Below are 14,734 nucleotides of genomic sequence, written 5' to 3'. Positions count from 1 at the left end.
TACTGTCATTACCACAACAAACCTTGATCCTTGAATCTGGAAAGGGCCTTAGAAATCATTTTGGTAAAAATGGCAAATATGTAGCATATGTGGCTTTATTCCTTACTGTCATTACCACAACAAACATTACTAATTGAATACAATACACTGATTGACAATACAATACAAAGTAGAGAGAAGGCTATTTCTCAACACCATCCTTCATGCTAATACTGCTGAAAGATCAGCATTGGCCTATAAAATAAGAATGTGTTTAGTGGACTTCTGATTTTAGCCCCAGCATGTAAAGAGCTTGGAAGTTTTTACTTTCATCCATTCAGCAAGGAAAAGCTGAGCAATTTGAAATTGAATGACTTTCTTGGGCCCATCAGAGAATTAAGATTGTAAGACAAACCATACCACCCTGAAATCTGGAAAACCAGGTGAATCCAGGGAGTCACCAAAATTTACTTAGCTGGAACAGAATATACTAAAGCCATAAACCTGTAGGAACACTTTGGTGATAATTTCAATGAATTGCTAGAGAATTAGTATGGACTAGCTGAGAGTGAAGGCTGCAGTCTCAGCCCCCCCCTCCACCATCCCCACCTCCCCCCATACACACACATACTTTTGTGGAATCCAAAATTTATAGTAGTTCTGGTAGAGAAAGGGAAAAAGTAATCATTGTCAAATATCACCAGAGCATTCTCTGTGTAACAAAAGCCAAATCTCCAAGGGGAAAGACATAACCAGAGCCTTCTCCCATCTGGGGAAGGGATTCCTTTCATTCTAACCTCCTTTAGACTTTCTGTCTCACCTGAAGGTGAAAAAGCTATACCACTGGGAAAAAATCATGAGGTTTATAGTCCAGAGATATGGATCCACTAAAATATTGAGATTTACTCATAAAGTTAGGGAATACTTCCTTTCCTCTGTATCCAGCTGCCTCACCAATAGGGTTCTAGTATGATAACAGTGAATTATAGTTGAAAGAGCTGCAAGACACAAACTCTCTCTAAGGAAGGGTAATTAGGGAAGACTGAAGTCAAGAGAGGATGCATAAACAAGGACATTAGAGGAATTTGAAGCCTCTGGCACCACAGCTATAGCATACATGAAACATAGTCCAACTTCTAACACAAATCCTCACACTAAGGTTCTGTTTATCTCAGTTCCTATTACCCATTTCAGCATGGTGACTTTTAACAAAAAACTACAAAGTATACCAAAGTACACGAAAAAAAAACATAATCTGAGCAAACAAAGCAAGCATCAGAATTAGACTCAGATATGAGTTGGAGTATTATACAGGAATTTTAAAATAAATATGAATAACATATTAAGGGCTTTAATGGAAAAAAGTATACAACATGAAAAATAGATGGGTAATGTAAGCAGAAAGATGTAAACTCTACAAAAGAATCAAAAGGAAATACTGGAAATCAAAAACTCTGTAAGAGAAATGAATGCCTTTGATATGCTCATCAGTAGACTGAACATGTCTGAAGAATCAGTGGGTATAAAGATAGGTCAACAGAAATTTCCCTAACTAAAAGAAGAACGGAAGAAAAACCAAAAAAGAACAGAATATCTAAGAACTGTGTGACAATTTCAAAGGTTATAATATACACATACTTGTGATACCTAAAGAAGAAGAAAGATATAACAGAATAGTAGAATAATGAAATAATAATGGCTTGAGATCATTCAAATATTGAAATAATAATTCAAATATTGAAGTAATAATGGCTGAAACTTGCCAAAATTAATGACAGACACAAAATCCACAGATCCAAGAACCTTAGAGAATATCAAATATGATAAATACCAAGAAAGCTACACCTAGGAATATCATTCAAACTGCAGGAAGCCAAAGAAAAAGAGAAAACCTTGAAAGAAGCCAGGAGAAACCCACACTTTACCTATGAAGGACAAGGATATGAAGTACAGTGATATGAAGCAATATGAACAAAGACATGAAGTCTCAGTTGGAAACCATGCAAGCATGAAAGAATTGAGTGAAATAATTAAAGTTGAAAGAAAAAAACCCTCAGCAACATGGAGTTCTATATCCAGCAAAATTATCCTTGAAATGCAAAGAGGAGGGACACCTGGGTGGCTCAGCAGTTGAGCATCTGCCTTTGGCTCAGGGCATGATCCCAGAGTCCTAGGATCAAGTCCCTCATCAGGCTTCCTGCATGGAGTCTGCTTCTCCCTCCACCTGTCTCTGCCTCTCTCTCTTTCTCTGTCTCTCATGAATAAATATATAAAATCTTTTAAAAAAATAAATGTGAAGGGGAAATAAAGGCTTTCTCAGACAAACAAAAACAAAGGAAATTCATCACCAGCAGATTTGCCCTACAAGAAGGATTGAAAGTAGTATTTTAGGGAGAATAAACATAACATAGGTCAGGAATTCAAATCTGCATAAAAGAAAGTGTCAAGGAAGGAATAAATTAAGATAAATAAAATATTTTATTTTTCTTTATTTTTGATTGATCTAAAAGATATTTGTTTAAAGTAATAATAGCAACAATGTATTAGGTAATTATAGCATGTGGATAAATGAAATGAATGACAGCAGTATCATATGAAAGAGGAAAGAAAAATTGAGGATAATGTTATAAGGTACTTACACTACATGTAAAGTGACATATTTTTATTTGAAGGTACATCTAGATTAGTTTAAAATATATGTTGAAAACTCTAGAGCAACTAATTAAAAATTTTTAAAAATAAGTTCATTGTATCCTAGGAGAGGAGATAAAATGTAGTGATATATATTATTAAATTAAAACCAGGGATCCCTGGGTGGCGCAGCGGTTTGGCGCCTGCCTTTGGCCCAGGGCGCGATCCTGGAGATCCGGGATCAAATCCCACGTCAGGCTCCCGGTGCATGGAGCCTGCTTCTCCCTCTGCCTGTGTCTCTGCCTCTCTCTCTCTCACTGTGTGCCTATCATGAATAAATAAATAAAAATTTAAAAAAAATAAAAAATAAATAAATAAATTAAAACCAGAAAAAGAAGGAACCAAAAAAAAAAAAAAAACAAAAAAACAAAAATCAAAGAACAAGCTCAAGGAATTAGAAAATACTTACATAGTAAATATTAATCCAGATTAGAGCAATGATCACTTTAAGTGTGAAATAAAAGACAACAATTAAAAGATAGATGTCTGGAAGGGTGTTTGTGGCGTTAGTTGTTGAGTGGTGAGGCTTGGTGGGCTGTGCAGAGGTAAAGTAAAACACAGAGGCCAGGAGGGTGATTTGAGTTTTGGGAATACTAAAACATCCCTGAAAGGGAAATGCCCTCTTTCCCCCTATCTTCCTGTTCTTCTCTTCTTTATATATTTCCTTCTACTCTAATTGCCCAAAGCATGTAACCAGAATATATTAAATGACATTTTACCATTCTGTTCTTAATTTAGAAGTCAAACTATCATTGTTTCTCTCAAGGAAAAAAGTAACAGAATGTATTTGCTTCTTATTTCTGTCTTGATTAACTTTTGATTGATTAACTCTTTAAAATAGAAAAAACTCTTTTAAAGGGGACTGTTCTAAAGGAGAAAAAATGAGTGGGAAATATCAGAAAGGGAGACAGAACATAAAAGACTCCTAACTCTGGGAAACGAACTAGGGGTGGTGGAAGGGGAGGTGGGCGGGGGGTAGGGGTGACTGGGCGACGGGCACTGAGGTGGGCACGACGGGATGAGCACTGGGTGTTGTTCTATATGTTGGCATATTGAACACCAATAAAAAATAAATTTATAAAAAAAAGGGGGACTGTTCTACCTAAAAATCTTTGTAGTCAGCTTGCTTTTTCTTCCTATTCAAACAAAAGCTTTAATCACAGAGAAGACAATATGGGCTGATCCCTAGCCCCCTTTTTTGGTTTAATAACCAAAGTGACTTTGTAGGAGATTTGAGAGAAAAAGGACAGTTAGGGATAGTACCCAAATTTTCTGAAACTTTTTAAAAGGAAGGGCAGTAAGGAATCCTTTATTTGTAGAAAGGTATATGACATTTTACCTTGAAATTATGACATTAAAACTCCTATTTGATAAATAAATCTAATCAAATCATCCATCAGTTACAAATCATATGATTATGTATTCTGAGTAGTAGCCCAAGGATTTGAATTTTATTTCATGGTAATGATGTGATTTATAATATTTACTCAGCTAGAAAACAAATATATGTTGTGATTAAACACTGATACGGATCTGACTTCAAACTGGCCTGTGCCATTTACTAGCAAGGTATTCGACTTTTCGGAGACTCAGTTTATCCATATGTAAACATGAATACTGATAGATTCTACCTAGAATCTAGAACATAGCTAGTATATAGTATAAGTTCCATAAGTGTTTATTGAACGAATAATCTCATAATATTGTGTGAGTTATTATAAATGTGTGTGATGCAGGACACATACTCAGCATAATTGTTAGTTTTATACTGTCATCAGCATCCTTATCATTAATTTCCCTATTTGATTGGGGAGCATTCAGCTAAAATGAAAGAGGATGTTTTATTGTTTCTAGGAGAGTAATGTCTAAGTATTCCTCCTAAACAATCAGAACTAACTATCTTCTGGTTATAACCTTTAATGTAGTTAGAGATCCTTGAAATTGAAAATTTGATATAAAGCTGTCTCATTTATTATAAAAAACTCATATCAGCCAATTATATGTACCCAACTTGTCTTTCATATATAGAGGCAGCAGAATGAAGTTTTCAAGCATACAGAAACTTAGGGAAAATTTAGTTATGCACAAGATTTTGTTGAAAAATCTGCTTGAAGGTGAAGCAGGCAAACAAAAATGGAATCATCATGGAGAAATAGTGGTAAATGGGATTGGTTGTAAATATATAAAATAAGTTTAATTATTTTTATATTTAAGGATTAAGATTAAAAATTAAAATTAAAATTTCTGGGATAAGAGTTAAAAATAAATATGGAAATTTTAGTTCCCAAAAGATGGAGTATATATATTTTTGCCTGTTCCTCTATTTAGGTAGAACTAAAAGCTCTAGCTATTATTTATAAAACAAGTATGAAAAATATCTGAAAGGTGAAGAGAAGAAGGTAGACTGAGAATCAAGGAACAACACAGTGGTAAACATCATTGTTTGTATGTGTGTGTGTTCTGCATAGATCCCAGACTTGGTTCTAGAGAATCTGGGAACCCAGATACAAACAAAAAATGCTCTAACAAAGGCCAGCCCTCCCTATCCTAAAGGCCAGGAATGGAACAGCCTAGCAAAAAAGAAAAATCTTAGACAATAATCACTGTATTCTAGTCAAACACCACAGAAAAACTGGTACAATCCCCACTCCAAAACCTGCCAGTGAAGGCCAAACAGGGAGCGGAGACTTTTACCCTGACCAGACTATGATAAAGCAAATCAATGCCCCCACTGGGGTGCCATCAATGAAGGCCTAATGAGGAGTCCTGAGACTTTCACTTATGCTAGTTTATAATGAAGACCCTCTCTACCATCCTCACTCAGGGGAAAACAAAATGGGGATCCTGGATTCCTACCTCCAGTTGTCAGGAATGACACATACCTTCTCTCTGGGATGCTGTCAGAAGATACCTACTGGAAAGCCAAAACTTTCACCACCACCTAGCAGTAGTGATACTATTCTCCCATTTATGTCAGTGGAAGCCATGTGAGGAGCAGTAATGAGGCACTCCTACCCCTTGTATGGTAGTATATCAGTGGATACCTAATGGGGAGTTGGAACTCTTGTACCCAATTACCAGTAATGAATTCCCCTATTCCCTGAGTGTCAATGGAGGTCAAGTGGGGAACCTGGACTTCTCCCCCGCATATGTGGCAGTAATGAGGCAATGTTCCTCTTACCCTTCCAGAGTGGTTTCTAAGGAAGCCAATCAAACAGAAGACTTAATTAAGATCCAAAGTCTTATAACACAATACCCCAAATGTCTAGATATCATGTAAAAAATCACTTGTCTACCAAACACCAGAAAAATGTCAACTTCAATGAAAAAAGATAAGCAATAGATGCCAGCATTGAGACAACAGAGATGTTCAGATTATATGAGGATTTTAAATCAGCCATCAAAAAAATATTTCAATGAGCAATTTCAAAAACTCTTGAAACAAATGAAGAAATAAACTCCACAAAGAAGTAGGAAGTCCTAAGAATGAAATAAAAGATATGAAGACTAGCCAAGTGGAAATGAAAATATGGAAAAATGAAATAAAAGCTCAGTGGATGTGTTTGACAACAGAAAGAGGGAGGGATATTTTTAAAAATCAGTGAACTTGAAGATAGAATAATAGAAATTACCCAATCTGAACAATACAGAGAACATAGACTGGAAAAAATAAAATGAAATAATGAACAGAGTCTTAGGGATCTGCAGGATCAAAACAAAAGACCTAACACTTATGTAAAGAATTGTCTACCCAGCATTCTATATCCAGAAGAAAGGTCCTTCAGGAATAAGAGGGAAATCAAGACATTTTTAGATGAAGAAAAAATAAACTTTCTTGACAGAAGACCTACCTAAAAGAATGGCTAAAGTAAGTTTTCTAAAAAGAAAAGAACTAATAAAATATGGAAACGTGGAACATCAAGTAGGAAGAAAGAAAAACAGAAAGGTAAAATATGAATACATGAAATAGACTTTACTTCTCCTCTTGAGTTTCCTAAGTTATGTTTGATGGTTGAAGCAAAAGTTGTAACACTGGCTGCTGTGGTTGTCAATGTTATAGAGACAGAGTAATATCCTTCTCTTTTTAAATTTTTCATAAAACATTTTAAGGGAATAGAATCCGATATTCATAATTACTTATTTTACTTTAACTTCTTTCTCTTCTAATACATTCATATACCATTAAATTTTGCCTATTTTGTTAACAAAACAGAATATATAACATGATAACATTGCTCTAAAATAGTTGATATCAGTATTTTTATTATACTTATATACACACATACATATGTACATATATACAGACCTGTCTGCAATGATTTTCTCTGAATGTTGATTGATTAAAATGGCATATTGAGATTTGGTATGATTATTAAACTTCTTTGTGCTTTTTATATCATGTTTAAGTTTTAAAATGAGTATGCATTTTATTACAGAATTATTATTATGTTTAAGAATTATGAATCAAAATAATACAGCAATTGAAAATAAACTATTTAAAGGAAAATTACAATTTTATTTTTAAATATTACTGACACTCAAATTGCACAATAATGCAAATACTAAAATTTAAAATATCCTACCAGAAATGCTTTCCTTGGGGCCTCAATTCACATTCTATGCACACAAAAACTGATTTTATGTTAACCACTGTCTTGAAATCTAATAGATTTCTCTCTCCCTCTCAACCTCTTTGTCCCTCTTAACACATATACACACATGCATGTGTGTACAAAGACATATATTCATGGTAAATAGTCTCTTTAAAGGCTTTATATGGCAAGAGCCTTTCCAGCCTTTCTTTTTAAATAAAGAAGTGGCATCTGTCATGAAAAGAATTATATTGATACAAGATTTTTATATAGGTATAGTCTACACAGTGAATATACTTCAAGGAGGTATAGCTCTCTGATACTGAATTTGCTGAGAATAAAAGTTAGGTACAGGAATTAAGATATATAAGATGATGGCAGATGTAGCAGAAGCAGCTTGGTGTGTGTGTCTGCATTTATGAACACTGAGTGTCTGGAAATAAGCAACCTCATGCAAAGTAGAGTTGAACCTCTGGTTTGCCTGTGTATGTGATGTATGTAAGTGAGGACGTGTGATTTCATTCACAGTAAGTGAGGACATGTGATTTCATTCACAGTAAGAATGCTTAAATAATCTAACTCAAACTAGCTGTCCCTCAAAATGAAAACTCAGATTTTCCCCAGAAACCTAAGGGAAAATGCTGAATATTGAGTTAAAAGGCTGCCACTTACTGATTTATGACAATTGACTCCCCTTCCAAAGAGCTAGATTCCCTGTTTCCTTGGTTATAAATAATTGCCCTGATCACTATTTTCATCCTGGGCTCAATTTGCCTAGATACAGAAAAATATGAATGATCTCTTTCCCTCATCTACTGTACTCACATGGCATTAGAATTCAGCCCCTTGTTGACAGGTCATCCAGTCAATTCAAACTAAAATTAACTAGAGTTCTCCAGGTTATTCTTTTTGTTTTCATACCAGGGACCATTTACTTTCAAGGGACACCTCTTTATTATGAACAACTCTTCAAGATTTACTGGTGTGATGGAGTTTTGTTGTAACAAATACCTCTGCACTAATAAATATAACTCTAATTGCTTTAATAAACAAAACCCCAAATCTCAATTGTCTTAAACAATAGAAGTTTGTTTCTCACTAATGTCATGTCCAATGCTGATATACCTGATAGATGGCCTTATATGTGATCATTTCAGAACCCAGGCTTTTACCATCTTGTGACTTCTCCTTGGAGACTTTCCATTCATTTGGCAATGGGGAAAGAGACTATGTGAAAGATATGGCTTCATAATTTCTGCCCCAAAGTGATACACATCTCCATCAACTTGAGCCCTGAAGTGATGTATTACATCTGCTCACATTGCTTTGGCCCGATTAGTCTTTTAGGCCCCTCTCCTGTGACAATGGCACAGTAATAAGAGGTTTTGTCTAGGTAGCTGCTTCTTGACAAATAGCTCCCACTATATAGCTTGTGCTATAGAAGGAGAGCACAAAATTTTGGTGGTCAGTAAACTATCTCCACCCTACCCAGGGGCGCAAGCCCAGGTGAATGTAAGGCTCAACTCATGTCCCCCCCTCCCCCCATTCTCTCAAAGATCACAGCCTGAGTTGGGTGCTAACTACTTCAAACAGTTGTTTTATATATTTTGTCTTGGATTTTGAGTTGTCTATGACAAAAGGGTAATCCTTATACCAGCTATTCCATGGTGGCAGGAAGTAGAATTTGGTTTTAACCCAGCATTTCTTAAACCTATTTGACCATGGAGCCACTTTTCTTCGTATAACAGTTACTAAATGACTTTGAAAAACATTTTTGCAGAGTAAAGCTATACGACCTCCATTTCTTTACTTATAGCCCCAGGTTTTTGCTTTTGTTATTGTTTTGGTTTTGTTGCAATGTTTTGTTTTCTAGAAAAATTTGAGTTTATCTCAGTATTGTTTACCTGGTCAGGATGGCTGAAGGAAGCAAGACTAAAGATGGCTGGAAAACAATTGTACTGGATTACAGGGCAGATGAAGTAAACACAGTATTCTATAGCTCCAACACTGGCAGACCAGAGAGGGAAGAGTATTTGGTAATTATCACTTAGTACATAGAAGATCTTTTGGGATGCCTGGATGGCTCAGTGGTTGGGTGCCTGCCCTTGGCTCAGGGCATGATCCTGGGATCCGGGATCCAGTCCCTCCCGCATCAGGCTCCCTGTGAGGAACCTGCTTCTCCCTCTGCCTGTGTCTTTGCCCCTCTCTCTCAGTCTGTGTCTCTCATGAATAAATAAATCTTAAAAAAAAAAAAAAAAAAGATCTCTGGCTTTCTAGTTACTCTCTTTCTGTGAGCCACAGTTTGTAACCTGTAAAACAGGGAGTATTCTTGAGGATTAAATGAGACACCATATGTAAAATATCTAGCAAATAAGGAACTTAATACATATAAGGCTCCTTCTTCCTCTTTCTTTTTTTTTCCTTTAAAGATTTTATTTATTTATTCATGAGAGACACAGAGAGAGAGACAGAGACATAGGCAGAGGGAAAAGCAGGCTTGCTGTGGGGAGCCTGATGTGGGACTCCACCCAGGACCCCAGGATCACAACCTGAACCAAAGGCAGATGCTCACCCACTGAGCCACCCAGGTGCCCCCTCTTTCTTCTTTCTATGTTCTAGTTAGTAATATACTAACTTAATTATAGTTAAATTGGTTGTACTATTCTGCTACAATGACAATTATGTGAAAAGAGACCAGGGAAAAGATGAGATAACTGTATAGACAGCTCCCAATATACAAACATTGAGTTAAAAAGCACTGCACATTGAAGGTTAGGTTCTGATAACTTAGACCCTGCCATTCTTACTCTCAATGCCCCACAGTTAATTGGCCATGAAGCTAATGACTGAAGCTTTGAGCCCCTCACGTGTCTTGGCTCCTAGGAGTGCTGGGAGATGGTGAGAGTTGTGGGATGTTCTAGGTGGAAAGGGGTAGGGCAGGTTGCTATCAGGAAGCATTACTATGTAAACATTTCTGGCAAATTGCTGAAAGAGCTCTCAGGAAAAAAAAAGGGTTTGATTCTCAAAGTTTCTGGGTGTTTGTTTCAATTTCTTTTATCACTCTAAATGAGTATTTGCTTTTGTACCTAATTCTCTACTTTTGATTTCTTTTTCTTGAAGATGGTCCCACAAATTGTTTGAGAACTCAAACACATGGATCTGCTCCTGCCCACACTTTTGGTTCCATCACCTGCTACTATTCCGAAAAGTCCCAGAGGTGCTCTCCTCAGAGCCCACTCTGAAGGATGGAGCTGCAGATGGCTTTCCTACACCTCTCCTCTACCTGGCTTTCCTTAGAGCTCACCTCAACACTGCTAAGGTCAAGGCCCAGCTGTTTGAGCCTCTGCCAAAACATATCTCCGCATATCCTGGGTTTATGAGGGAGAATGACCTGGGCTCAAGGCTTAGGACCCAAAGTGTGCGAGGAATTAGGAGAGAGAAAAGGTCACATAAATGGGTCCCTTAGGACAGCAGTTGCACCTCAGGGCCCGTCTTTTGGCTTATTGTGGGTTAGCTTATTCAGGCACACATGCTTTTATTAAATATATTTTTTGAGTATTCATTATGTGTCTGTGGGATTGCCTGCAACCTTCACCTTTACTTGTACCATTTTTCAATGATAACGTTTTCCCAGAGTACAAAACTTTATAATTCCTGAAGACTTTAGTCAGCTGGGTGACTCCTGTATGGATTTATAGGAACTTGTTTAAGAAAGCTAAAGCACATCTATATTCTGTAGAATCTTTATTTAATTGGTAACAGTGTTCATTTCATCCAAGCTTTACCTGCCCAACATTGTCCAGAACAGGAGATAAGAAGATTGACCCATTACAAAGAAGATCAAGAATAAGGTAGCCTCAGAAAGAAAACCTAAAGGCAAGTGTGAAGTACAATGTGCTCAGCAGGAGCCCAGTGTGAGAGCCTTTGGAGGAGGGGCAAATACAAGGTATAAAGCTTTAGAGAGACTCAAGTTGGCCTCTCCAGAGTTTGGCTTCAAGGTGTCAGAATAGGTTTTATAGGTCAACAGAGTTGTTCTAATGATTATCCAAGTTTCTCCCCCTTCAGCTGGGAAGGCCCCAGTTTTATGGAATTACCTGCCCAGTCAGCAGGCTGGGTGTTAGAATTCTGAGCAGACTGCCCCTCCTCCCTGAAAGCAGCAGGCAGCAAAATAGGTCCGGAAATTCCTGTGCATTGGGAAGCCAGCACTAATGCAATTACCTGAAATAAAAGAAGGGGTCAGATAATAAGGGGCAAAGGTTTTTCCTTTTAACGTAGAGCCAGGTAAACAAAACCAGCTGTCCCTGGAGCCAACAAATTTTCCTCATTAAATGTTTTAAGAAGCTAATGGGCATAAGTAGCTACTTGTAGTACAATCCTGAAGACTGAATCTAGGGGCCTGGAGAAGGCAGAGTAGGAGGATCAGGGTTAAAACCTGGCGGACAGAGATTGAAAGGAGATGAGACCTGCCTCTGGCAGATGATCCTAAATGGACAAAATAGAATTAAAATAAGAGTAAGATGTTTTGACCTGGAGTCTTTAATGTCTCTTGTCAATATCCTTGTGGGATGGGCTTGAGAGTTAGCTGGTACAGTTTTAAGCTTAAAATAGGATCTCAAATGAGTTTTTTTAAAATAACCAATTATGGGAAATTTTATGTGCATTTACTATGAAAAATCTCTGAGAGGATATACAGCAAAATGTTAACAGTAGGTTTCTCTGAATGTTGAGCTTATTGGTAATTTTTCATTTTCATATTTAGATTTTGCTTATGTACATTTTCTAATTTGTCTATAATGAACATTTATTTCTTTTATAATAAATAAATAAAGGGCAAAATTTTAAATAAGATGAAAAGTCTTAAACCAGAAATAAACATTAAGGAGGGCAAGAAAGTTTGTGAAGGAATTGGTAAGAGGTTTTAGTAACTTTGTATAGTCTGCTATGTTTGCCACCTCCCCAGATGTGTGCTTGATATGACCTGCCAATCTAGAGGCCAGCAGAGGAAGGAATAATGGTTGTTGGTAGTAAGCCAAACAGGCTATTTGTCCACACACAAAGGTTTTGACCTCATTGCATTTGTAATAGTTCCCAGAAATGTTATTTCTACACAGCCTCTCTTGGCTTCAGCTGTACGTTAAACAACACAGCCACTTGTGGTTTGATCCTAAGAGATGCTGAAAATTCAAGAGAACTTGGAGGAGGATTATGATTTATATAAAAGCGTCAGTCTTAGTGTTTGGAGAACCAACTATTCTGCCAAGGTTTATGTGAAATATGCCGAAGCACCATGAATTGATGGATTTGCCTTCTCTCTCTTCTTACTTTTTTTCTTTCTCAATCCTTACTTTCTTTTCTCATTTATTTGGTCTTCTGACACTTTTGTAGCCATTACTAAATTAACTAACTCTTTGGAAAGATTGCTTAATGTCTGAAAATCATCTTTATCCTCCCAATGAGAAAGACGAAAGAGCGTTGCCCCCAGGTCACTGGACAGTTAACTGGAATATAGTACTGTTTCCTTTTACCCAACCTTGGTTAGAAATCACCATCTTTATCATTTTTAATGATACATTCAATGATATATTCTTTCCAAATGGTTATGGTAGACCATTCCACTTCCGTGTCCAAATCTGTACAATATAGCTGGCCACAGGCACTCACTACCAGTGGAATTTTTCAAATAACTACTGATTATCAACACTGAATGTTTTTCTTCAATGTGTCACATTTATGAAGGGTAAATGTAGCAAGCTAATTATCCAAGGGTACCAAAGAAAAAGGCTTAGGTATTATCAGACTTACATATGGTTAAATTGGCCCCTCTCTTAAAAGTGACACTAAATTCTGAGGTGCCAAAGTTCATATTTCCGTAGTACAATATATAGGTGGATTTAAGATTGCAGATTAATGTTGCTGAAACCTCTCAGTATGATATGGGGATTCCTTTGACATCCAAATGTGAATTTGACTCAGATTGAGGTTATTAAAATGAGTGAGGAAAGAAAGGATTCTTAGCTGGGTCATATGTAGAGGTAATGCCCATGGCCATATTTGGCAAGCATTTTAGAAGGTTTCTGACATCTCTGTTAAGTTCTCCTATCTTCTTGGAGAAGTCATCTATAGCTGTAGATTCATCTATTGCTTATAAGCTGATAACCCAGCTATTTTCCTATCTCAACTTTTATCTGTACTTCCTTCTCATTTCTCCAACTATCTGTTATATATTTCCTCCTTGATGTTCTTTGTGTCCTTGATATCTCAAATAGAATTGTTCATCTCCTTTGACAAATTAAAGCCTAGTCTAACTAACCCACATGCTCATCCACTGAGCCACTCAAGTGCCCCCCTCTTTCTACATCTTCTGGGCATCAGTATTTTCCAAGATATTCTCTCTCACAAGCTCTTGGTCATCACAGATTCCCTTCCTCTTTCTCTTACAGACTATAGAAGCCTTATTTTATTAGTTCTTCCTTCACAGGCTCTCACTTTTACTTCATGACCCTGATCCCTTCCTGCATGCACTATTGAGATAAGATAACCTTGTCACACTGGTTTCCTGCCCAGAGTTCTCCTCTGCTCCATTCTAATTCATAATCCACAGAAATAGCCTGAGACCAACTGAGAATGATTGAATACAGCTTGTTAGGTAAAAAGTGGGGCCAAAAATAGGCTCTAAAAAGCTTAAGCCAAAGTTTTTATTGGAATTCCTCTCCCATATGTCACATGAAAGAGGAATTGGATGATTTCTTGGTCCAAGAAAACAACCATTGAGTGGACAGTAAGAGGGAGCAAATTTTAGACTCATTAGAAGAGCTTTCCATGGATTCAAGCTGTAGTACAGTGGAACAGTACAAGTAGTATATGAGAATGGGTTCTTTGTCCTAGATAATCACTTCTCAGTCATGTTGTAACAAGCTTACATGCTTTAGACTACGTTGCCCTTCAGCTGTTTTCAAATTCCAAATTTTTGCAACAGAAACACAGCTCTTTCCATCTGTCCATCTGCCTCCCACCTACTGGGAATCCAGAGTCTATTCTTGCTGTCCCATACTTCCCTCATTCCAAATCTTACAGTGAATGAATGAACATGCTCTCCTTCAGGATGTTCCCCTGCTGACATCATCCCATGGCTTTTTCAGTCTAGGTTGTTGCTACTTTGGGCCCTTTATATAACCTGAAGGGTAAATTTGCTTATTGGATATCTTTTATGTGCCCAGATCTATCTCCAGCATTTTTCCTAATTTGACTAATACAGTGTACCCTGAATACTGTGGGTTTGAGGTTCTTTTTTAATCAACTTCAAAGCTGGGGAAACCTAATATCTTATAAGTGGTAGGTGACAAAGCTGAAACTGAACCAGGGTTTTCTAACTCCAAGTTCTGAGTTCTGGAGAAAAGAGACAAAAGGAAGGAATGGAGGAATAAAAGGCCCCTCAACTAAGGAGAGTGCAGGATAGGAAGGATGTTCACAAG

General features: G+C 37.0%; 1 protein-coding gene and 1 long non-coding RNA gene across 3 annotated transcripts in view; one reads left to right on the top strand and one right to left on the bottom strand.

The window, feature by feature from the left end:
* HPSE2 (heparanase 2 (inactive)) overlaps positions 1-14,734 on the top strand; it is a 632,592-nt gene that overhangs the window by 460,305 nt on the left and 157,553 nt on the right. The gene's annotated exons all lie outside the window — the stretch shown is intronic.
* Positions 1-14,734, bottom strand: part of LOC119877693 — a 51,057-nt gene that overhangs the window by 21,132 nt on the left and 15,191 nt on the right. Inside the window, exon 2 of the long non-coding RNA XR_005380490.1 lies at positions 11,357-11,480. This is a non-coding gene — a long non-coding RNA (uncharacterized LOC119877693). The remainder of the gene's footprint in view (positions 1-11,356; positions 11,481-14,734) is intronic.

The sequence above is a fragment of the Canis lupus genome, chromosome 28 (genome assembly GCF_011100685.1).
Source record: "Canis lupus familiaris isolate Mischka breed German Shepherd chromosome 28, alternate assembly UU_Cfam_GSD_1.0, whole genome shotgun sequence".
NCBI classification, from domain to species: domain Eukaryota; kingdom Metazoa; phylum Chordata; class Mammalia; order Carnivora; family Canidae; genus Canis; species Canis lupus.
The sequence above is the reverse complement of the archived record's forward strand: the minus strand, read 5'-3'. Positions and strand labels throughout refer to the sequence as shown.